This window comes from Helianthus annuus, chromosome 17 (assembly GCF_002127325.2).
Source record: "Helianthus annuus cultivar XRQ/B chromosome 17, HanXRQr2.0-SUNRISE, whole genome shotgun sequence".
Taxonomy (NCBI): Eukaryota; Viridiplantae; Streptophyta; class Magnoliopsida; order Asterales; family Asteraceae; genus Helianthus; species Helianthus annuus.
Window position 1 is genome coordinate 111,893,447 of NC_035449.2, and position 23,939 is coordinate 111,917,385.

At 36.8% G+C, this 23,939-nt stretch overlaps 1 pseudogene; it reads left to right on the top strand.

Moving 5' to 3' along the window:
• Positions 1 to 3,282: 3,282 nt before the first annotated feature.
• Positions 3,283 to 6,624, top strand: LOC118488884 (annotated as a pseudogene).
• Positions 6,625 to 23,939: the final 17,315 nt, after the last annotated feature.

Here is a 23,939-nt window from a genome sequence, read left to right on the forward strand (position 1 = left end):
GCTTTTTCAAGATTTGCAGAAAGTATTATCCGGGGACTAGGTCAGTACTTCCATACAGCAGAAGTCATGGGATAATACCCCAGATATCACTGATCATAAAGACCTAGTATCTCAGAATAAGGGACCTTTCAAACAAGATTTCAGGGGTTACCTATATATCCAAGCAGTTGTTCCCCACAGAATAATCAAGTTTGAATTTTTTTAGGTTTATATCTCGTCACAATTTACTAAATGTATAAAAATCTACTGACACATCCGCAGTGAGATTGTTTATCACATTTTTTACATTACAATTCTTTAGCATGTTGTGACAGTCCACTGATGTACTATCATTTCCTCTTTTGACAACAAAACTCATTTTACATTTTATCATGTTTTTTGTATTTTTCAAATTTTCTAATTTTTTGGATTTTCTGAAAATTTTCTACTCCCCCTAAAATGCAAACACATTAAAGAAAAATTTGAAAACAAACTAAACTCTTGACCCAATTCTAAAACTATACAGAAACTTTGACAACTGACATCGAATTGCATCAATTCGCCATCCACTAAGGCATAAACAATCCGAGCTCCCCCTTTCAACAAACCATTCTCTCATTTAGATTTCAAAACACTTAAGTTTGTTTTAATCAAAATGATTTTTCCGGAAAATGAGTTTGTTTGTACCAATTCTAATAGATTTGGGGATATGGTTCATCATCTGTTTAATCATGTGTAGTAAATCAAGTACAAATTAATGTCCCTGATTTACCGTTTTGCAATAAAGCAACCTCTGTACCAATTATAAGTATATCTGAATCAATACCACTTGTAGGAATGTCACGTCTACATAAATCACTTTACCAATCAGGATGCCGATTCCTGCTTCACACTTACCGACCTGGAAGCTCCGGCGTAGTCCTTTACCTATAACATTCAAACACTTTCAAAAACTTTCATACAAACTCATTAAAAACATGAATGATGCCGATTCCTGATCCACGATTACAAACTTGGGATCTCCGGCGTAGTCCTAAGACTTTAAGGAAAATAAACTTCCATCCAAGTCTTCTCAGACTTGATGGTTTTCAATTCTTGCGCAGTAGGGTTGTAAGTTGCCTTTTTAGTTGCATAAAAATCCTTAACCCCCTTTGCTTTCCCATTAAGCATTTTCCCAAAAATTTTCTTAACATTCCCATTGAATGTTTTCTCGACATCAAACTTAGTTTTCTCGGTATAAAACTGATTCGAGATATCAACTTTACCAACTTTCTGTTTAACCTCTTCAAATTTCAGTGATGGAAACTCATCATCATCCACTGAATTTTTCACCTCAACCTGTGGCTCTTCTGGCTTTGTGGAACCAGATTCATCGCCGACTATCTCATCAACTTTCTTAACAACCCACACTTGGTTGTCTTTCTCTTTCTTTTTTGTAAAAATTCTTTTTAGAACACTCACCAATCTCATAAGTTGAGTTTTCAAAAATCTTAAATTTTTCGATTGGTGGTTCAACATCAACTTCTTTTTCTTTCAATTTCTTAGAAACTCCCTGTTTTGTTTTGGCATTTTTCGGACAGTTCCATGCAATGTGACTGTTAGGAAACTTTATCTGTAAGTATTGAAGAAAATCTCAATCAACTGGATCGCTGAAGAAGATAACAGTCCTGAAGAACACAGCAAGATGAAGAAAAATAGTTGGGACAACCGAAAAGCAAAGTATCTACTACAAAGAATCTCAAGTTGATAAAAGAGTTGATTTGGATTATCAGAGAAGGTCGTTTCTGATGGATCTGATGATATTTCTGATGAAATATCATCAGTTTCTGACAAATTCTGATCATCAAATTTTCTGATGATTTGTTCACCAGAATTTCTGATGAAGTGGCTTATCAGAAATTCTGATAACAGACCCACTTGTCTAAAATCACAACTCTATCCTGCCACCCATGACCGAAGCATGACATTATTGGTTTTCATGATTACAAATGCAACTTGAACGATGGATTCAATGAATATGTCAAATTGCTACTTTATGCAGGACTTATTGCATGAATAAACAATTATTTATTCATGCCCACAACCGTCTATAAATAGAAGGCTCGAGAGGCAGAAGATACTTGAGTTTGAAGCCTAGCATTCACATACATACACTCAAACTCCAACTGCTCTTCTCACCCACAGAAATCAAGATTCATTTGTATTAGATAATAATCTTACAATCACCTTGTTAAACTAAAGAAAATTGAAAGAAAAGTGAAACACCTGATTTTTCCAGATATACATGGGTTGAATTTTTGAGAAAGAAAAGTGAAACACCTGATCTGATCATTAATTTTAAAGAAAATTGAAAATCTGTTAAAACTAACAGTAAGAAGGATCAGATCAGACGATGGGACAGAATTCAAAAATTCTGAAATTGAAAGCTTTCTTGTAAACAAAGGAATCTCTCATGACTTTTCTGCTCCCAGAACCCCTCAACAAAATGGGGTTGTTGAAAGAAAAAATAGAACCTTAGTAGAAGCTGCCAGAACAATGCTTGCATATGCCAAAATGCCCTCTCACTTCTGGGCAGAAGCAATTGCAAATGCATGTTTTACTCAAAACAGAACTCTCATCAACAAAAGGCTAAACAAAACACCCTACAACATAATAAATAATAGAATTCCAACTGTAAAATTTTTACACACATTTGGTTGTAGATGTTTTGTTTTCAATGATTTTGAAAGCCTTGAAAACTTTGACAGAAAAGCAGAAAAAGGTATTTTTCTTGGATATTCATTGTCCTTAAAAGCTTATAGAATTTTCATTCTTAATACAAGGACAATCAGAGAAAGTTTATATGTCTCATTTGATGATTCATCAGAGACTGAAGTTTCTGATGAATACATGAAAGAAATAAACTTCTCTGATAAATAAGAAAATTATGAGCATCTCTTTGAAATAATATCAGAAGATCTTTTAGAACATGACAAAGCTTGTACATTTAAATCATCAGAAATATCATGTACTAACCCTGAAGAACAAGTAAATAGCACAACAGAAAATCAAAATTCTGGTGCTTTACATGAAACAGAGGTAACTGAACAGGGGGGAACTTCAAATCCATCAGAACCAACAGTTGTTCAAAATAGGTTGAGATGGATCAAAGGGCATGTTCATTCTGATATCATTGGCAATCCAGCTGATGGTGTGAGAACAAGATCTGCAACTGCACATGAATGTGCATATGCTGGGTTCTTAAGCACAATAGAACCCAAATATGCCAAAGAAGCTCTGAATGATCCAGATTGGATACAAGCTATGCAAGAAGAGTTGGATCAATTCGAAAAGAGCAAGGTGTGGAATCTGGTACCCAAGCCCAAAGACAAATCTGTCATAGGCTCAAAATGGGTATACAGGAATAAATCTGATGAAAATGGCATAATCACAAGGAACAAAGCAAGGTTAGTAGTCAAAGGTTACTGTCAACAAGAAGGTATTGATTATGATGAAACCTTTGCACCTGTAGCTAGATTAGAAGCTGTAAGAATTTTTCTTGCTTATGCTGCATCCAAGGATTTCAAAGTTTATCAAATGGATGTAAAATCAGCTTTCCTAAATGGTAAAATTGAAGAAGAAGTTTATGTGCAACAACCTGAAGGCTTTGTTGATCCAAAATTTCAAAATCATGTTTATAGATTAAACAAAGCCTTGTATGGATTGAAGCAAGCTCCAAGAGCCTGGTATGAAACATTATCAAACTTCTTACTCAATTCTGGATGAGTAAACTGCCATTTTGGTCCCTGTGATTTGGGCACTTTTTCCATTTTAGTCCAAATCTCAAACTTGTTACATCTGGGTCGCCATGGTTTGCATTTTGTTGCCATTTTAGTCCAAAATCCAAAAACCCTCTATTTTGACTGTTGAAAGCTGATTATTTTGTCCTTTAGTGCAGGGGCATTTTGGTCATTTTTAAATACAATTCCTTTTGTGCAACCAGCAGATCAAAACCCAGATGTTCATCTTTATCATCAAAACTTCAGCGATTCATCATCACCCATAAATCCTAGAACAGCGATTCATTATCATCCATAATTTTCAACCATCCAACAGTCACACCCACACCTCCTTCCTCGTTTATCGGCGACCATAAATCCTAGATTTTGACTAACACCAAGCATATCATCATATTCGAGTTATCGGTTCGTTAATCACAAAGGATTCAAACTATCAGACTAGTAATTCAGCATTTTCATATTACCGCCATGGATTTTTAACCCAAATCTGATCCATTTACCAAAACTTTAACCCAAACCTGATCCCTTCTAATAATTCCAAACAACCTTTTCGAATCTATGTATATGTCTAAGCAAACAGTCAGTTAACAATTATATGTATTTACAGCTTAAAAAAAAATTACAAGAATTTACAACAAATACAGAGGAACACAACTGACCAAGTGCTCATGAGATGAACGGGGGTTTGCCGTCGTCTTTGCTCTGTCGTCGACGCCGTCAGAAGTCACCATCACTACAGCCGCTGCCGAAACTTCGAACCTCCTTTATCAACATCAATTAATCAGCTTTTCATCTTCATCATTGACAACTTCAGCGATTCATCATCATAACCAAAAACCTCAGTCATCGATCATCATCAATTTCACCAACATTGTCGTCACAGCGGCGGAGCCGCCGTCATCGGAGTTCCTTTCTCTCTCTCTCTGATCTCCTGAACATACGGGTGTGACTGTTGGATGGGATGACGCCAGAGTGGCGATGGTGAGAAGGGGGAGGAGGTGGCGGTGGTGCTATAAAGAGTGAGAGAGATGGAGGGAGGAGGTGGCGGTGGTGGTGGTGCTATAGAGAGAGAGAAGAGATAGATAGTTGATCTGGGTTTTATTGCTAAAAAAACTAAACATTTAAATGAATTTACAACAAATGAAATTTAAAAAATGACCAAAATGCCCCTGCACTAAAGGACAAAATAATCAGTTTTCAACAGTCAAAATAGAGGGTTTTTGGATTTTGGACTAAAATGGCAACAAAATGCAAACCATAAGGACCCAGATGTAAAAAGTTTGAGATTTGGACTAAAATGACAAAAGTGCCCAAACCACAGGGACCAAAATGGCAGTTTACTCATTCTGGATTTACCAAAGGTACTATTGACACCACACTGTTTCTCAAAACACACAAAAACCATACCTTGTTGGTTCAGATATATGTTGATGACATTATATTTGGATCAACAAATGGAAAATTTTGCAAAAAGTTTCAAAAGTTGATGACCAACCATTTTGAAATGAGCATGATGGGCGAATTAACCTTTTTCTTAGGGTTACAAGTCAAACAAAGAATTGATGGAATATTTTTAAGTCAATCAAAATATGTCAAAACAATTCTACAAAAATATTCACTTGAAAACTGCTCAGTTTCAAAAACTCCAATGGCAACAGGGAACAAATTGGATTCTGATAAAGATGGAATAAGTGTAGATATTAAAACCTATAGAGGGATGATAGGGTCATTGTTATACTTAACTGCAAGTAGACCAGACATCATGTTTGCTACATGTTTTCTGGCCAGATATCAATGTGACCCTTAGGAATCTCATTTAAAAGCTGTAAAAAGGGTTTTCAAACATCTAAAAGGCACATCAGAACTTGGTCTCTGGTATCCAAAGGATACAAACCTTGAATTAATTGCATACACAGATGCAGATTATGCAGGGTGTAAGATTGACAGAAAAAGCACATCTGGTGCTTGTCAAATCTTGGGGGAAAAATTGGTATGTTGGGCAAGCAAGAAGCAAAACTGTGTTGCCACATCAACAGCAGAATCAGAATATGTAGCAGTAGCAAGCTGTTGTTCACAAGTGCTGTGGATGCAAACTCAACTGAAGGACTATGGAGTAAATCTGACAAAAATACCAATTTTGTGTGATTCAAAGAGTGTAATTGCAATAACAGAGCACTCAGAATATGATGTGAGATGCCAACTTCTGATAGAATATCTCATGAACTGTCCAATTACAGGAGCTCTAACAAAAGAGAAAGAAGTGCCAGAAAAACTGCTGCAACAATTTGTTCACACCTTTGATGAAGTTGAAGAAAACCAATTCTCTGCCCATGTATGGGAAAATGTTTCCGTAACATTAACTCCTGCAAGGGTAAGAGAATGGCTTGAACTACCCATTCTTGATAACTATGTCGAAGCACCAAGCAGGAAAGAGCTATTAAGCTTTATTATTGGACTTGGTTACAAGAACAAGAAAGTCAACAAAATTGGTTCAATCAGAAGGAATGAACTACCAGCAATATGGCAAGTGATGATGGAAGTATTAAACAAATGCCTCACTTCAAAAATTGGAGGAACTGATCAGATTAATCAAGCTATTCTAACAATCATGTATGGACTCATAACTGGGTTCAGAATTGATTATGGATTAGAAATTTTTAACCTGATCAAAAGGTCAATCATCACTAAAAATGGAAAAATAATCTCACATTTGCCATATCCGAGATTAATTTCTATTTTTATTTATGAAACATTTGCTGCAAGAGAAATGGAAATTCCAATTCTGGAAAATCTGTGGAGATCAAACACAATGATGGCCTGGAGTTCTAATCATGGATGGGAATCTGACAAAGATATCCCTATATAGCCAGAAAGCATGCTATGTTTCATTTCACAAGATTCACAATACAGAATACAGCATGAGACTCTTCTAAACAAGTCAGACTCCACATCAGAAAGAGCCAGCAGAGAAGTTTTCAAATGCTCTTCATCACTGGAAGGAGATGAAGAACAAAAGTCAAAATCATCAAAAGAAGCAGAAGGAGAGAGAATTCTGATGATTACCAACACATCAAATGATGCTGAAAATGATCAAATTCATGAAGGAAGAATTCATCCAGATTTTGATATACTACAAGAGTCAGCACAGGAACATCATGCAGAATCACAAATAGCTGGAAAAATTCATGAACAAGTTCAATTTGGTGGCACTGAAATTGAAACAACGGAAGTAATACATCATGAAGAATCTCATATCGCCGGTACATCTTTCTCAAGAACTGTTTTAGTTGATACTTACTCAAAACAAACTAATTCAGAAAGTTCAGTAAATGTTTCTTACAACTTAGAACATAAAGAAACTGAAATTGATAAAGAGGTTACTAGTGCTTATAATCTCAACTCTGAATCAGAAAATGAGGAGGAGTATAAGGTCTCAACAGATAGAGATCAGGAAACTGATCAAGGAAATCTGGAAAAAGGTGATATGTTTACCTTAAAAACTTATGGAGAATCACATCTTGATGTGATTCAAGGACATAAGGAAATCCAGGATGAGAGTATGTCACTCACCACTGGTGGAGATGATACTGGTAAACTTAAAGCTGCACCAAATTCTGGTAAAGCAAAAAGTGATCCTATCATTTCCAAAACAGCAGCAAATGTGTTTGCAGCTGGTATGTTAGCAGGAACATCTGTTGTTCCAAATATCCCTGAAAAACCCATGAATCAAGAAAATCTGGAAACAATGTTGGAAAAAGCTTACAAAATCTGCAAAAGAAATCCAGTGGAAGAAAAACTCGATATGTTGCTGTCAGAAATACAAGGTCAAAGGGCTGAAATGAAGATATTATCAGAATCAGTGGAAGCAATAAAGAAACAAACTGATGATAACTCTGAAGCATTAAAGTCCCTTTAGAAGAGGAAAGAAAAAGCACCAGAAATAAACATTTCTGCATCAGAAGTTCAAACGATTCTCACAGAAATAGAAAAGATCAAAACACAAGCTGTGAATGTGATGGAGTCAAGACAGTCAAGCAATAGAAATAAAGTTTTGGAAGAAGAAATTGCCATTCTAAGGGCAAGTAACAACAGTATCACAGATGCCTTTGAGAAGCTGTCAAAGGAATGGGCTGAAAACCAGAAGAAAGCTCAAGATGAATTAAACCAAGCTCAAAAGAACATGGCCAACAACTCAAAACTGATGAGGGAAACACAACAACTAATGGAGAGAATGCAATTCAATGTTGCAAGTTTAGCCAAAGTGGATCCTCAAAAACTCATGAAGCAAATTCCTGATTCAAGCTCACATCAGAAGGCTCCAAGTTCAACTCCTCAACAATCAACAACCACACCAATCACCAAAGCTGATACCACAGTGATGGGACCACCTCCAAATATTCCAAAAGAAGAAATGTTGAAAAGATTAGCAGCTGCAAAACCTCATGTAATTACAAATTTGAAGATGCTGGCTGCTGTTCCAGATCCAACAATATCTGATGATTCAGCAATAAGCAAATACATGAATATACAAACAATGAAGGAATGGGAAGAGGAAGGAGAGTCTGAACCAAAGTCAAAAATTGTTAAGAGGAAAATCTCAGAATCCAAGTCTATCATGGTCAAAGAAATTGCCAGAGATGTAATGATATTTCCTGAATACAATCTGGTGAGCTACTACTTGACAAAAGAAGATGAAATACCAAGATCACTATCTCCTACCAGGCTGGGCTTAAGAGAAGAAAGAATGAAAAGAGGGCCTTACAGCATTCACAAGCACAATGAAAATCCGGTAAAGAGAATTCTAAAGGTAGAAGAAGTGAAAGTAGCAACTGATGATATAGGGGGAACGTTTGTACAAAACAGATACACACTTCAAAGAGAAAAGGGGGATGAACAGAAAGTGACTGATGAAGAAATAGCTGACCAGTTGCATCCTTTGGACATTCTGTTCATGAAGGATAACTATGAAAAGGAAAAGAAAAATAACCAAGAGGTCAGAAGGGCATTAAATGGCATATCAAAAGCTGGAATATTGCTATTTGAAAGGATGGCTTTTTCAGACTTTGATCTATGCATCAATTATGAGCATGTGCACAACAAAAAAGGTGTACTTTAGATCACCTAAGACAAAAGTTCCCTCAGAAATACTAGATGATGCAAGATCTGGAGACATCATAATGCAAACAAGCAAAGATGGAGAACAAGAATATGGTGTAATCTTCAGAGATCAAGACAATAACAAAGCTCTGTTCAGAAGTGTGGACATCTGTAAGTACTCAAATCAAACCCTGAGGTATATCTTAAGAACCATGAACAGAAGACAGGAACATCTTCAGAAGATAGAAAAGAACTTGGAAGGAAGCAGGAAAGAAATTGAGCAAATGATTGAAGAATGGATTCAAGCAAGAGGATGGTATAAAGACATGTATGACAGCTGCAACAAATACATCTCCTACAAAAAGAAGATAAAGAAAGGAGATATGCATAAGAGAGTGAAGCTGAATTAGAAATTGTTTATTTTTATCTTTTATGTAATTTGTTTTTCAAAAACTCTAGTAACTGGTTTAAATTTTGCAAGTATTAAGTTTCCACTGTTTGGAAAATTTTTTTGTTCATGAGATAGTTCATTTTCTTACAATACTTAGGGAGAAACTGTTAGGAAACTTTATCTGTAAGTATTGAAGAAAATCTCAATCAACTGGATCGCTGAAGAAGATAACAGTCCTGAAGAACACAGCAAGATGAAGAAAAATAGTTGGGACAACCGAAAAGCAAAGCACCTACTACAAAGAATCTCAAGTTGATAAAAGAGTTGATTTGGATTATCAGAGAGGGTCGTTTCTGATGGATCTGATGATATTTCTGATGAAATATCATCAGTTTCTGACAAATTCTGATCATCAAATTTTCAGATGATTTGTTCACCAGAATTTCTGATGAAGTGGCTTATCAGAAATTCTGATAACAGACCCACTTGTCTAAAATCACAACTCTATCCTGCCACCCATGACCGAAGCATGACATTATTGGTTTTCATGATTACAAATGCAACTTGAACGATGGATTCAATGAATATGTCAAATTGCTACTTTATGCTGGACTTATTGCATGAATAAACAATTGTTTATTCATGCCCACAGCCGTCTATAAATAGAAGGCTCGAGAGGCAGAAGATACTTGAGTTTGAAGCCTAGCATTCACATACATACACTCAAACTCCAACTGCTCTTCTCACACACAAAAATCAAGATTCATTTGTATTATATAATAATCTTACAATCACCTTGTTAAACTAATTTGTTTCAAAGTGATATAAACTTGATAATTCTGTAGGTCTTGTTTCTTGAAAGTCTGATTTCCATTTCCGCACATCTTTTTCACATATACTGAAATCACTTGCCATATTACGTAAAAAGAAGTTGTTAAGGCCATGCTGGGTCCAACAGTGACCAGCTTCATTGCATTTGAAACAGGTTCGAGTTTCCTTTGGACGAAACACTCCAGTTCCATTCCTCTTCTTTTCAGCAAGAAACTCCTGGTTTGATTGTCTCCAGAACGGTTTCTTCTGTTCCTCTTTTGCACTTCCACCTGAAACAAATTCTGTTTTTGTTTTAGAATTTTTCATATTTTTATGATTTTTTGGTGGAATAAATCCTAAACCTTTCTTTTTGTAGCTACGATTTTGCTTTGGTTTCTTTTGAAAACCAGAACCAGAATTGTAACCCTTTTCTTGTTTAATCGTTGTTGAACTCTTGAAGTGTATCTTTTAGGTTTTCCAGTAAGATTTAAATCTTTTATTTCAGAAATATTAATTTCTGTTAATTTGAAAACCTTTTTTATCAATTCAGTTTTGACACCTCTTATTGGAAATTCTTTGTCAGAATATAATTTGTCCGAATCATTTAAAGTGTATGCTACTTCAAATGTTTCATCATCCAAATTTGCCTTTGATAACAAAAATTCTTTACTGTAAGCCTTTTTGACCGACGACTTTGGACCATTGACTGATGAACTTGACCCTCTAGACTCAGACTTTGACTCGGACTCCTCATCAGTATCCAACACCTGATCGACCACCTTTTTGATTAACTCAGACTCATGATCAGTGTCAGACGAGGTGAACGTGACATCAATGTTTTCTGGTAATTCATCAGTTGTGTTGGTTCTTAGCTTTATATTGACAGCTTTTTCAAGTTGCACCTCGTTTGGTTTTCTAGGAAAATACCCTTCCCAAATTGGAGGCGGACACTTGTTATAGCTAACAGTCGGTTTCTTACCAGTATCCTTTTTCTTCGGCTTGTCGTCTTGAAAAGCTTCCATACCTGCAACAGTTGGGTAAATTCAATTAATGAGATAATCAGAACTAGAATAACTCTGCAATAATCTTCTGATTCTCTCATTTTCAATCTTCTCTGTCTCCAACTCTTGCTTCCACTTAGCACTCTCTTTGATGTAAAAATTGATAGCTTTCTACTTCGACATCATGACTGCATTCATCATCGTTAGTGCCTGTTCTCTCTCAGAATTTGTCTTTTGAAGACCAGTTACTGTTTTGTTCAAGACATCATAAGATTCTTTCACATAGTTGAGATTAAACAGCAACTGCTCTTTCTTCTTCTCATACTCAGCAATCACATCATCTTTTATTGCACATTCCTTGCATGCTTCCAAACACTTCATGCAAGGCTTGATGACTTCAACAATCTTTTCAACTTCGATTGTTTTCACCACTTCAACCACCTTTTCTGCTTCAGTCACCTTCTCAGCTTCAGCAATCTCTTCAGCAGCACTTTCAACATTCTCATTCTGAACAACATCTTCAGATTTCATTTGTTGTTGTTCTTTTGCAGCTCGTTTCTCCTTCAGTTTTTCCAAGCGATCTGCAAAATAGAAATGATAACTTTCAGGAGAAAGATGAGATTTAGCAACATTGATATGTTTCTCTTCCTCATCGTCACTATTATCATCAACTGGTGACTGATCAAACTGTACAGATTTTTCAGAACTAGCATCTGATATCCCAGAATCTGATGGTGTTCGATCAAAAACAACTTCCTTTTCTGAACTAACATCATTTTGTACACTCTCATCTGAACTCTGTGAGCTTTCATCAGCACTTTCTGAGCTTTTGTAGGACCGGTTTTGACGCCGTTCGATTGCGTAACGTACGTTTCACGTGCGGAATCCGTGAACGTGCGTGACCGAACACACAATAACGTACTACTAACGTGATTCCATTGAGAAATATGACAATTCCGATACACGAATCACGATTACAACCACTTTCTCTCTCTAGACTTTCTCTCTCTAAACTTGGATCTCCAAAAGTACAAATGTGGAAGAAAGTCTTTCAAGAGTTCTTCACTTCACTAACTTCTAAACTTATGTCATCAACATCCTATTTATAGGCCTTGGAATTAATGAGGATTCTCATTAATTACCAAAACGTCACCTTGCTATTTCTAACTAATTATGACATTATGCGCTTGATTTCTTCCGGCTTTTCACTACGACTCGAATTGACGAAGGCGATAGACAATAAATGCATCAACAAACTCCCCCTTGGATATTGCCGTAGTCAATCTGTAGTGAAACTCGTAGCAACTTGACTTTCTCTCTCTCTAAAACTCGAACGAAGATGTAGTCGACAGACAACTGCACTAACAAACTCCCCCTTGAATGTTGACGGAATCTTTAGTGAGAGTCTTCAACTACTCTAGCTCGAACAGAATCCCGGTGGATCTGTCTTCAGCTTCCGTTGCTCTCTTTCTTCAGGCTCCCCCTTTCGTCAAGCTTCCGTGCTTTTGGGATCGACACCTGGCTTTGCGTATCAACAGATTAAGAAACCCGCACATCTCAAACACACAATTATAACAAACAATATTGTGATTCAACTTAATGAATCAGCTAAACATTTGAGAATTTTCACATTTAAAACTGATAAAATTTGAAACATTCCAATTTCTAATTCAAATTAATGAATTATCTTAAAGATTTCAAACCATTAACCAACCTGTCTGTTCATCATGTTTAGTCTTTGAGATTTTGAAAATCAGCTCTCCAACATCAGTTGTCGAAAATCTTTTTGAATTTTTGAAAATAAGAAACATAAATGCAAAGACAGAAATTAAATGCAGAAATGAAATATGTACAAACATATTTTTGTGAGTTTGTGTAAGAGGATCATATCAGTTTTTGAGACACATCACACGCACCGTTAAGCTTTTAGACATTTTAAGTTCTAAACGATTCACGTTGATTGACGATATAGTTGTCCTCTTAAATTTTCATACAACTTTCAATCTATTCAGGATACTATTTAAGTGTTTTATAAACTTAGTTTGATTCATGTGTCCCACCTCTTGAATATACTCCCGTATCCAGAATCCCAATATTCAGTCTTACAGGCAAGAATACTACAATGATATCTGTACATAAATTAGGGGTTAAATGCGAGAACTGAGGGATCTCAGGTCAGAACTTCCGTTCAGCAGAGAGATATCAGCTTCGACTTAGCAGTGTGTCCCCTTTAGAGGATCTTTTCAGCTACAACAGATGATTATCAATTTTATTGTCTAATCAGCTGAGGGCTTTATGCTATGTTTCAAGCATTTTGCGGAAAGTATTAGCCAAGGACTAGGTCAGAACTACCGTTCAGCAGAAGTCCCGGAATAATACCCCAGACATCATAGAGTATAAACACCTAGTATATCAGAATACGAGACCTTTCAAACGAGATTTCAGGGGTTACCTATATATCCAAGTAGTGTTCCCCACGAATTTCACAAGTTTGAAATTTTAGGTTTATATCCCGAATAAATCTACTAAATGTACAAAAACCTATCGTCACATCATCAGTGAGACCGTTTATTACATTTGACATTACATTTCTTTAGCGTGCTGTGATAGTCCACTGATTTACAATCATTTCCTCTTTTTCACAACAAAACTCATTTTTAAATTTTTAATGTTTTTGACATTTTCAAATTTTCAAATTTTTTAAAAATTTTTCTCCCCCTAAAATCAAAATATGTTTCAATTTTGATTTTCTGAGAAAATTTGAAAACAATAAACTGTACAAACTTGACAACTTGATGAGAATCACTTCAATTCTCTATCCACCTGGCATAAACAATCAGAACTCCCCCTCACAACAAACTATTTTCCCATTATGATTTCAAAACACTTAAGTTTGTTTTAATCAAAATGGTTTTTCCGGAAAATTAGTTTTGTGTGTCATTTCATAAACTCGGGGTTTCATCACCTTGTTTTTTCAAATTACCACTTGTAGGAAAGATGAATCAAGTACAACTTAATGTCCCTGATTTATCTTTTGAAAGACGAAAAATCAACAGAGTGAAATTTCAAAAGAAATGTGCCGATTCATGTTCCACGCTTACCAACCTGGGAACTCCGGCAAGTCAGGTTTTTCATTTGAACAGTTTCACCCAAGCCTGACTGTCCTTGGGTGATTTTGAATTCTTGTTCAATAATGGTGGAAAGTTTGCATCATCCATTGTTAAACCCGAATTCTCAGTTTTTACCTCAACAACTGGCTCTTCTGGTTTTGACGAACCAGAATCTTTGCCTGAATGTGGCTTGTCTGACTTTATTGTGTCAGATTCATCGCCGACATGTGGCTCCTTTGTTTCCGAAGAAACAGATTCATTGCCACAAAATGTTACCTTCTTCTTGTCCTTTTTCGTCCTCAGATTTGTATCTGATGAATTCACCTTGCTTGACTTTACAATCGAGGGAGTTGATTCATCAGAACTCTTATTCGATCTGTCGGGTGAACCCGAGGACAAAATCTTCTCCAGATATTCTCTGGCCTTCTTCCTCTTCTTTCGCAGTTTGTCCTTTTGCCCTTGAGAAAGCTTCACTTTCTTTTCTAGAACTTTAGGTTCTTGAACCTTCTGTTCTTTGACTTTCTGGTCTGAAACTCTCAGTTCCTTGGGCTTGACATTGACTGGTTTCTTTGCCAATTTCTGAGAATTAACCCTCAATCTTTCATTTGATCTCCTTGGGCAATCCCTGGCAATGTGTTCTTTGATTTGACAATTATAGCATCTTCTTGTCTCAAATCTTTGTCTCTGGCAGTTAACAGCAATGTGTCCTTGATAACCACATTTGTAGCACACTCTGTTATCGTACCAATCACCATCTTCATACCAAACGCTTAGATCAAAGCACTGTTTGGCTTGGTGATACTCTTTCCTCTTCCTGATTGTTGGATTTGTCTTTTGAGCACTGTGGTCAAACCTGCACCACTTATTACCAACAATTTTTGAGTTTTCGTTTTTCAATTTTTGTGATTTTTGATTGTGATTGGATGATTGATCTGATGAGCTTTTATTTTCTTTTTGAACAATTTTCAAATTTTTAACTTTTTGTTTCTGTTCTACAATCTTCTTAACATGTTTTTGTTTTGAGCATTCACCTATTTCAGTATTTTTGAATTTTTCTTTTAATTTCAAAAACAATTTTTGTTTTTCAATTTTTTCATTTTCATCATCAGATTTCTCATCACAATCTTCAACTTTGACATTGTCAAAGTTTGTGACACAGTCACTTATTGGAACTGCATTGATCGGTTTTGTACATGGAATATTCACATAAGTTGAAGAAGTCACAAAACCTTTCAATTTATTTTCAAGCTCACTGATTTTCGTTCGAGCTTGTTCTCCTTCTTTTTCAAGATGAATAATCTTCTGAAGATGAGAATTTATCATTTTTTGCTTTTCGATGTTATTTTTGCTAAACACATCTCTCCCATCTTCAAGAATTTTTATTTGACTTTGAAAATCTTTGTCAGTTTTTACTTTTTCATTTTCTAATTTTTTTGTTTGATTTTTCAAAACATTTTCTGAATTTTTAAGATTTTTGTTTTCTAATGTCAAACTCTCTAAATCCCTCAAGAGTTTGGCATTTTCGGATTTCAGATTTTCACAGTTTGAGCACTTCTCAATCATATCTACAGTTTCAGCTTTCTTCTCCACCTTGATAGCTGAAATTTCTTTAACCTGCTCCTCTACCTCTTGAACAATTTCCTCAGATTTTAATTTTGCTTCATCAGTTGCTTCATTTCTAATCTTTTGGAATTCACGTTCTCGCTCTTTAATCTTCTCAATAAACACGCTCAAATTCACGTTTAAGTATATCTTCTTCAAGTCTAACAGATACGTTCTCCATCCATCACCCGGTAAAGCATTTGCCAACTTGTTAACCAATTCCTCATTGGTCTTGGTTATCTGCAATCTCACCATCTCCCAATACAACTCGACATATCTTTTGATCAACTCTTCAATTGATTCTCCATTGATACCAGAAAAATTATTGAACTTGTTCAGTGCAATATAAATTTCAGAATCCATGTCTTGGTAATGAGAAATACACAGCAACAGATTTTCAATCAATTAGAAAATTTCACACAAACAAAAAATCTGATGAATATCCGATTGATGAAAATCCGGTGACAACAAATCACTTCGAATTACCTGCAAACACACAAATAAACGATCAGTAAAAATATCAAACAACTGAATCGGACGGAAGGTTGATCGAACGGATAGTATGCTGGTCGATCGGACAAAAACGCTGTTCGATCGAGTGAGTCAACAAAAAGTCAACTTGTTGTACGATCGGCCGACAACACTTATTTAACAATGACAAATAACAACAAATCTTTTAGTGGGCCTTTACATGTGATTGGGCCTTTCTTTCAATAGAACGATGCAAATGGATGATCAATCAAAGAGTGGGCCAAAAAGCCTAGTGGGTCGGTTTAATGGGCAAGTAAAACCTTTGATTGGGCCTTCACTATAACTCAAACAACCTAGTTGGGTGGTGATTTAAAAAGTGGTGTACCTAAGATTGGGATTGGGTCACATGGGCGGTGATATCGATTGTGACAACAACAACAAACACCATTACATGCAGCCTGAATTAGTGGACCTTTCTAAACAATTCAAAACAAGTGGGGCGGTGATGTAATGGAGCGGCAACTTTAATTGGGCCTCAAACCTTAGTGGGGCGGTCACTAGATCAACTAATTGCAAATCACATAGGGCGGTGTAACTAAGAAATGTGACTAGGCCGATGTTTAATGGGCGGCACAACAACAATGTATGGGCCTTTGTATAAAGTGAACGGCAAACAGTGATTGGGTCTTATGAATTAGTGGAGCGGTGACATGGGCTGTGATTTGAATTAATTGGACGGTGTAACTAACAAACGACAACAACCTACCACAACTGATTAAATCATGTCGTCTAAATGTCCTGATTGGGCCGATTTAATCAGTGATCAGTCAATCAATGTGAACTTTTTATGTTGCCGGCAACCTGTAAGATCAGAGAATCACGTGAAAGTGATGACACTAAAGCGAACCACAATTGATCAACATTTGGAGCGGACCACAATAATGTCAAATAAGCGGATCAAAAGTTGTTTGAATAAGCGAACCAACATAGGTTATTATAAGTGAACCTCCAATTGTTTACCCTTTGAGCGAACCTGTGTAATTTCTTACGAGCGGACCTATGTAAAACCAAAAGAGCGAACCTGATCGATTACTGAATAAGCGAACCTGTTCAATTTCTACGAGCGGACCTGAATTGTGACCAAATGAGCGAACCTGTCTGATCGTATGACGCGAATTCGACCCGAAAAACCTCAATTTCTCCTAAACGACTTGGAGTTTCGATCTGAAACTTGGTAGGGTTGTAATTCAATGTTGTTCGCACAATATATCAAAAATTCAGACGAATCGGACCGTGAAATCACGTTCAATTTGCCGAATTTCCGTAAAAACCGTGAGAAATAAGTAGAAGATGAAGAAATCGATGAAATCGGATCTGATTCGGCTCTGAAATCGCTGAAATCTGGTACGAGAACGATGTGTTTGATCGTGCAATCGAGCTCCTAGCTCTGATACCAATTGTAGGACCGGTTTTGACGCCGTTCGATTGCGTAACGTACATTTCACATGCGGAATCCGTGAACGTGCGTGACCGAACACACAATAACGTACTACTAACGTGATTCCATTGAGAAATATGACAATTCCGGTACACGAATCACGATTACAACCACTTTCTCTCTCTAGACTTTCTCTCTCTAAACTTGGATCTCCAAAAATACAAATGTGGAAGAAAGTCTTTCAAGAGTTCTTCACTTCACTAACTTCTAAACTTATGTCATCAACATCCTATTTATAGGCCTTGGAATTAATGAGGATTCTCATTAATTACCAAAACGCCACCTTGCTATTTCTAACTAATTATGACATTATGCGCTTGATTTCTTCCGGCTTTTCACTACGACTCGAATTGACGAAGGCGATAAACAATAAATGCATCAACAGCTTTCATCAGATGCAATAGACTCTTCCTCCACACTCTTCACAGTCTCACCAATAGACTTCATCCATGTTGCAAACATGTCTGGTTCTCTAACAATCTTAGGGATGAAAGCTTTGAACTCTCCTTTTTCATCAACAAACATATCCCAGCTGAAGCCTTCAGGTAGTCTTTCATCATCTTGCTCGACTATACATGCTTTGCTTTCAGGTGATATGTAATTGTTGCAGTTGAAGTCTACCAAACACGCTCTCTTTGAATCCTCAATCTTCCTACCATGAGCCACCTGTGGTTCTTGCTGTTGACCAACTTGCTGATATATGGATTTTCGGTAATAGTCGTCTTTTCCAAATGGATTCTGAGCACCACTAGCTTCCCTGTTCTTGCACTCTCGCTTGAAATGGCCTTTCTCCCTGCATCGAAAACAAATAACTTTAGATTTATCAAAACCTAACGTAGATACATGTGCATCGAGAAAGTCATTTCTCCCAGTAATAAGCTTGAACTTTTCAGCTCGTCTGAGAACACTCGCGAGACACCATTTGATATCCATCAGTTCCATCTCTTCGGCGTCTATCTGATCGTAATCCTCCTTTGTGAGCATAGGATTCCCAATCCGACCAGCAACTAGACCTTCATATGAGAGAAGCAAGTAAAGCCATGTGGTCTTTAGCAGTTTCTTCCGAAAAATTTTGACCTTCTGGAATATTCAAAGCAATGTTGCACTGGATCACATAACCATTTCCTGTCTTTGTGCTTTGAGAATGGAAACTTGTATTTGACTCTTTTGGATTAACACTTGGAAATGATGAGAATCCACTGCTGCTTTTGTTAGAACCCTGATCAACTTTTTCCGTTGAATCCTCAGCACTAAATGCAGTCTGGATTTTAGGACTTCTCTCAAATTCTGGAACTAGAACACTACCTTTGTAGTACATTTTTACGTCCTGTTGACCACTTGGACTGTTCATCCTAACGATCTTCTGCTGTTCCAAATCCTGACTCTCAATCTTTTCAATAAACTGAGAAATAGTTAGCCCATTATAAACACCCGTATTCTTTAGAATCATCAAATACGTTCCCCACTCTTTCTTCGGTAGTGCATCAACTAGCTTGTGTACCCACTCTTCATGATCTTTTGTAATACTCAGCATTGACATGGATCGCACCAAGTGGCAGTATCGTTTTATCAGCTTCTTCGTATCCTCTCCCGGTAGACTACTGAACAGATCAAACTCTTTCTTGAGCAACGCCTTCTTGCTCTTTATCTTGTTCTCACTACCCTCAAACTTAACACGAAGAGCATCCCAGATTGACTTTGAAGTTTTGTCATGCTGTAGCAGAATGAAGATGTCTTCTTTGATAGCTTGTTGAAGCAGACTGATCATCATCTTCTCTGCTTTGTACATCGTCCGTTCTTCATCTGTAAATTCTGATAGCTCTTTAATAACCCGCAATTCTGTTCGAGGCAACACATATTTCTTAAAAATACATTCCCATGACCTAAGATGGTTTGCCTGAACCCAATTTTCGAATCTGTCTTTCCACCTGTAGTATTCTTCGATACTCATCAGTTTCGGGGGCTTTTGTGTAGTTCCTGTCTCATTTTCCAAACTCATGGCTTGAGCAATGACAGACGGAGTAGACGGAGTTGCAAACGCGTTATAGAACTCGGTATCCATGATTTGTCAACACGTTGTTCAAAAACAGTGACTTTCGAGCGAAATTAACCAATTTACAGCTTCGAGCGAAATCCCAATAACCACAGGGGCGAAATCACTGATATTGCACACAAGCGAAATTAGATCTTGCAAATTGGAGCGAAATTAGAATCTAAGCACCCTTGGAGCGAAATCTGATACAAGCTTCTGGAGCGAAACCTCAGAGAATGCAGGAGCGAAATAACACTTTCTGAGCGAAATCAGACAAGTTTTGGCAGCTTGGAGCGAAATTAAGAGTTAAACCTAAGCAAAATCAGAAATGTCCATTACGAGCGAAATCAACTCAGAGGGCATTTTGGTCCATTTTTAGTCCGATTTTAGGTGTGAAACTATCAAGGGTTTGTCTATGTTCAGTTATACACAGTCTGTGAAATTTTGAGCGGATTTTGACCGTTAAATCTTATTCTGGTGAAGAAAGAAGGTGTAGAAGTAAGAAATCTTGATGAATTCCAGCTATTCTCTGCAGAACTCCTCCTCCTGAGCTCTGATACCAATTCTAGGATCGTGATGTTGACCCGAATGAGTCGTTCAGAGGAGCTTTGATCAATTACAGGTGCGGAAAACAAGTAATTGACTTAGAAACAGCCGATTCTTCACTTTAACTACTGATTGTATTGATTAGAACTCAATTACACTCAGTCTTCACACTGGCAGCACTTCGGCGTGGAATACAAGGCCATTCTTACAGATTTCGCTCCAGGTGACTTATATATAGGCCACCTGATTTCGCCCCAAGATTTACACAAGTCAACAGGAGCGAAATCAGCTAATGTGATTTCGCCCGAAATCATCCAACTGACACTATGAGCGAAATCAGCATGCTAACAACATAAACTATCCTATTTTCTCGTAAAACGTGCCCTAATCTATACAATGCAATCTAAGACTCGATACAAGACGAAGTTGACAGATGTATGCACCAACAACATACGGACCTCACTCCAATCCATGTAGTTGATTTCATTTGAACAAACTGTGGAGAACTTGTTTGCGTTATCCTTCTTGGTGAAAGATGGTCGGTTTTTGTTGGTGCATGCATCTGTCGACTTCGTCTTGTATCGAGTCGTGTACTAGATATGTTAGATCAGGGCACGTTGTACGAGAAAATAGAAGTTTTAGGTTGAATTAGATGTGATTCCGCTTGAAAGTGGAATGTGTACTTTCAAGCGAAATCAGATAGTTGTAATTCCGCTTGAGTGACATTTGAAGAGATTTCGCTTGAATGGTGATTCCTCTTGAGCATGTTCAAGTGGAATCAGAACACTATAAATAGGTCATAGGTCGTTTGAGCGAAATCAGTTAGATCAGTTGTGTAATTCCGGTACTGAGGTGCTGCCGAAGTGCCGTCTGATTGTAAACAGTTGCAGATCAATCTACAAGGCATATTAAAGTGTATTAAGCTGTTTTCCACATCTGTTTCTTAGTTTCTGCCTCTGAAACAGATTAGAACCCCTCTGAATGACTCATTCGGGTCATCACACGATCCTACAAGTGGTATCAGAGCTCAGGAGGAGGAGTTCTGCAGATTATAGCCTGATTTCATTGTGTTTTCTTACTTCTACACCTTCTTTCTTGAATTAAACAAGATTTAACGGTTAAAATCAGCTCATTTTCATATATACTGTGTAAAACTGTATGTTAACAAATCCTTGAAAGTTTGAGAACAAAATTCGATTTAAAAATGGCAGAAATGGACCTTCGAACGAATTCTGCTTGAACGAACATCAGACTTATTCCGCTTGAAAGGTGTTATTTCGCTTGAGAATTTTAAGCGAAATCAAGTATTTCGCTTCAGTATCATATTCCGCTTGAAAAGGTTCAAGCGAAATCTGTGTTTTAGGTTCAAGTCAGATTCCGCTTGAAAGTTGCTGCTAATTCCGCTCCAAAATTGTTAGTTGGGTATTCCGCTTGAAACTAATAGTTGGGCATTCCGCTTGAAATAGTTAGTTGGTTATTTCGCTTGAAATTTCAAGGGTATTCCGCTTGAACTTGACTATTTCGTTTGAAAAGTTCTGTTTTTGGAAAACGTGTTACCGAATCATGGAAGAAGAGTTCTATAACGCGTTTACTACACCTTCAACTACTCCGGCTGTTATTGCTCAAAACATGAATGCAGAAAACGAAACCGGAACTTTGCAAAAACCCCCCGAAACTTATGGGAATTGAGGAATACCATGGATGGAAGAGTCGATTTGAGAACTGGGTTCAGGCAAACCATCTGAGAGCTTGGGAAAGTATTGAAACCAAGTATGTTAGACCACAGTCTGCGTTGAATGTTGACAAAATCATCTCAAAATTTTCAGAAAAAGAGAGAGATAGTTATAAAGGAGAGAAAATGATGATTAGTCTCCTACAGCAAGCTGTCAAAGAAGACATCTTTATTTTGCTTCAGCATGATGGGAGTGCGTTCTCAATTTGGGAAGCACTTAAGAAGAAATTTGAAGGAAGCACAGAAATGCTCAAAAGTAAAGCATCATTGCTGAAAAAGGAGTTTGAATTGTTTACTAGTATGCCTGGTGAGACTACAAAGACTCTCATTGAGAGATACTGTCATCTTGTGCGTACAATGTCTCAGTTGAAAATTACTAAAACTCCAGCAGAATGGGTTGAAAAGCTAGCTGACGCTTTACCACAGAAAGAATGGGGTACTTATCTCATGATCTTAAAGAATTCTGGAGAGTTTAGCAGATTGTCAATCAGACAGTTTATTGAAAAACTTGAGGCACAGGATCTTGAACAGCAGAAAATTGCAAGAATGAATAGCTCAAGCCATCAACAAGATATCAAACTGTACTACAAAGGAAATGTTCAAACAGTTGAAGCAAGTCCAAAGATCCAAACCGCGTTTAGTGCATGAAATTCATCTGGATCAGTCAGTCAAAGTTAAGTAAACACTAGTGGATTCTCAAATGTTAATCCTCCAAGTGTTCAAAGTGAAAATGTTGGTAATGGACATATGATTCAGTGTAATGTAGCATTGCATCTACAAAATGGACAGAATTTCTCAGAAGAAGTGAAAAGTTATATGGCTTTGCTGGTTACTGCGTTGGAATCTTACGAAGGATTGATTGCTGGAAAAATTGGCAATCCAATGCTAACAAAGGAAGATTGCGACCAGATTGATGCAGAGGAATTGGAGCTTATGGATGTAAAATGGGCTTTAGCAAGTGTTCTAAGAAGAGCTGAAAAGTTCAAAATGATTACAGGAAGAAATGACTTTTTGGATGCTCATCTTTCAGCTTTAGGTTTTGATAAATCTAAAGTTACTTGTTTTAAATGCAGGGAGAAAGGACACTTCAAAAGAGAGTGCAAAAATCAGGAGTCTAGTGGAGCAAAGAATCCTTTTGGAAAAGATGATTACTATCGAAAGGCTATATATCAACAAATCACCAATCAACCTCATCAACAAAAGGATTCACAAACTGCACATGGAAAAATGATCGAAGATGCAAATAAGAAGGCTTATTATGGCATTATTGATCAAGATGATGAGAAAATGGCTGAAGGTTTTAGCTGGGACAAGTACATTCTAGCTGATCCAAATGTTAAAGCTTTTATTGTTCAGATTGTTCAAAAGCCAGAGTTGATGAAGGAATGGATGGCTGTGTTATCTGATGAAGATGAAAAATCTGTTTCTTCAGAAGATAGTTCAACAGAAAGCAGTGATGATGATGAAGAAATTGAACAGATTAATGTTGGAAAAACTCATTTATCTTCTGACAGTTTTGAATTTTATTTTGCAGATAAACTGAAGAAACTCAAAAAGAGAAAAGCTGCAAAAGAAATGAAAGAAATCAAGATTGTTGAGAAAATAGTTGAAGTAGAAAAAATAGTGGAAGTCGAGAAAATTGTGGAGGTCGAAAAGATAGTTGAAGTCACAAAAACTTGTCTTACTTGTTTGGAATCTTGCAAACAATGTGAAGAAAAAGATGAGAGGTTTAGTGAATCAGAAAAGTTAAAAGAAAAGTTAATGTTTGATGTTAAGAATTTAAAAGAATCATACGATGTGTTGAACAAAACAGTGAACAATTTGCAAAAGACAAACTCAGAAAGAGAAGCTGCTTTGAAAATGATGAATGCAACAATGATGTCAAAGCAGA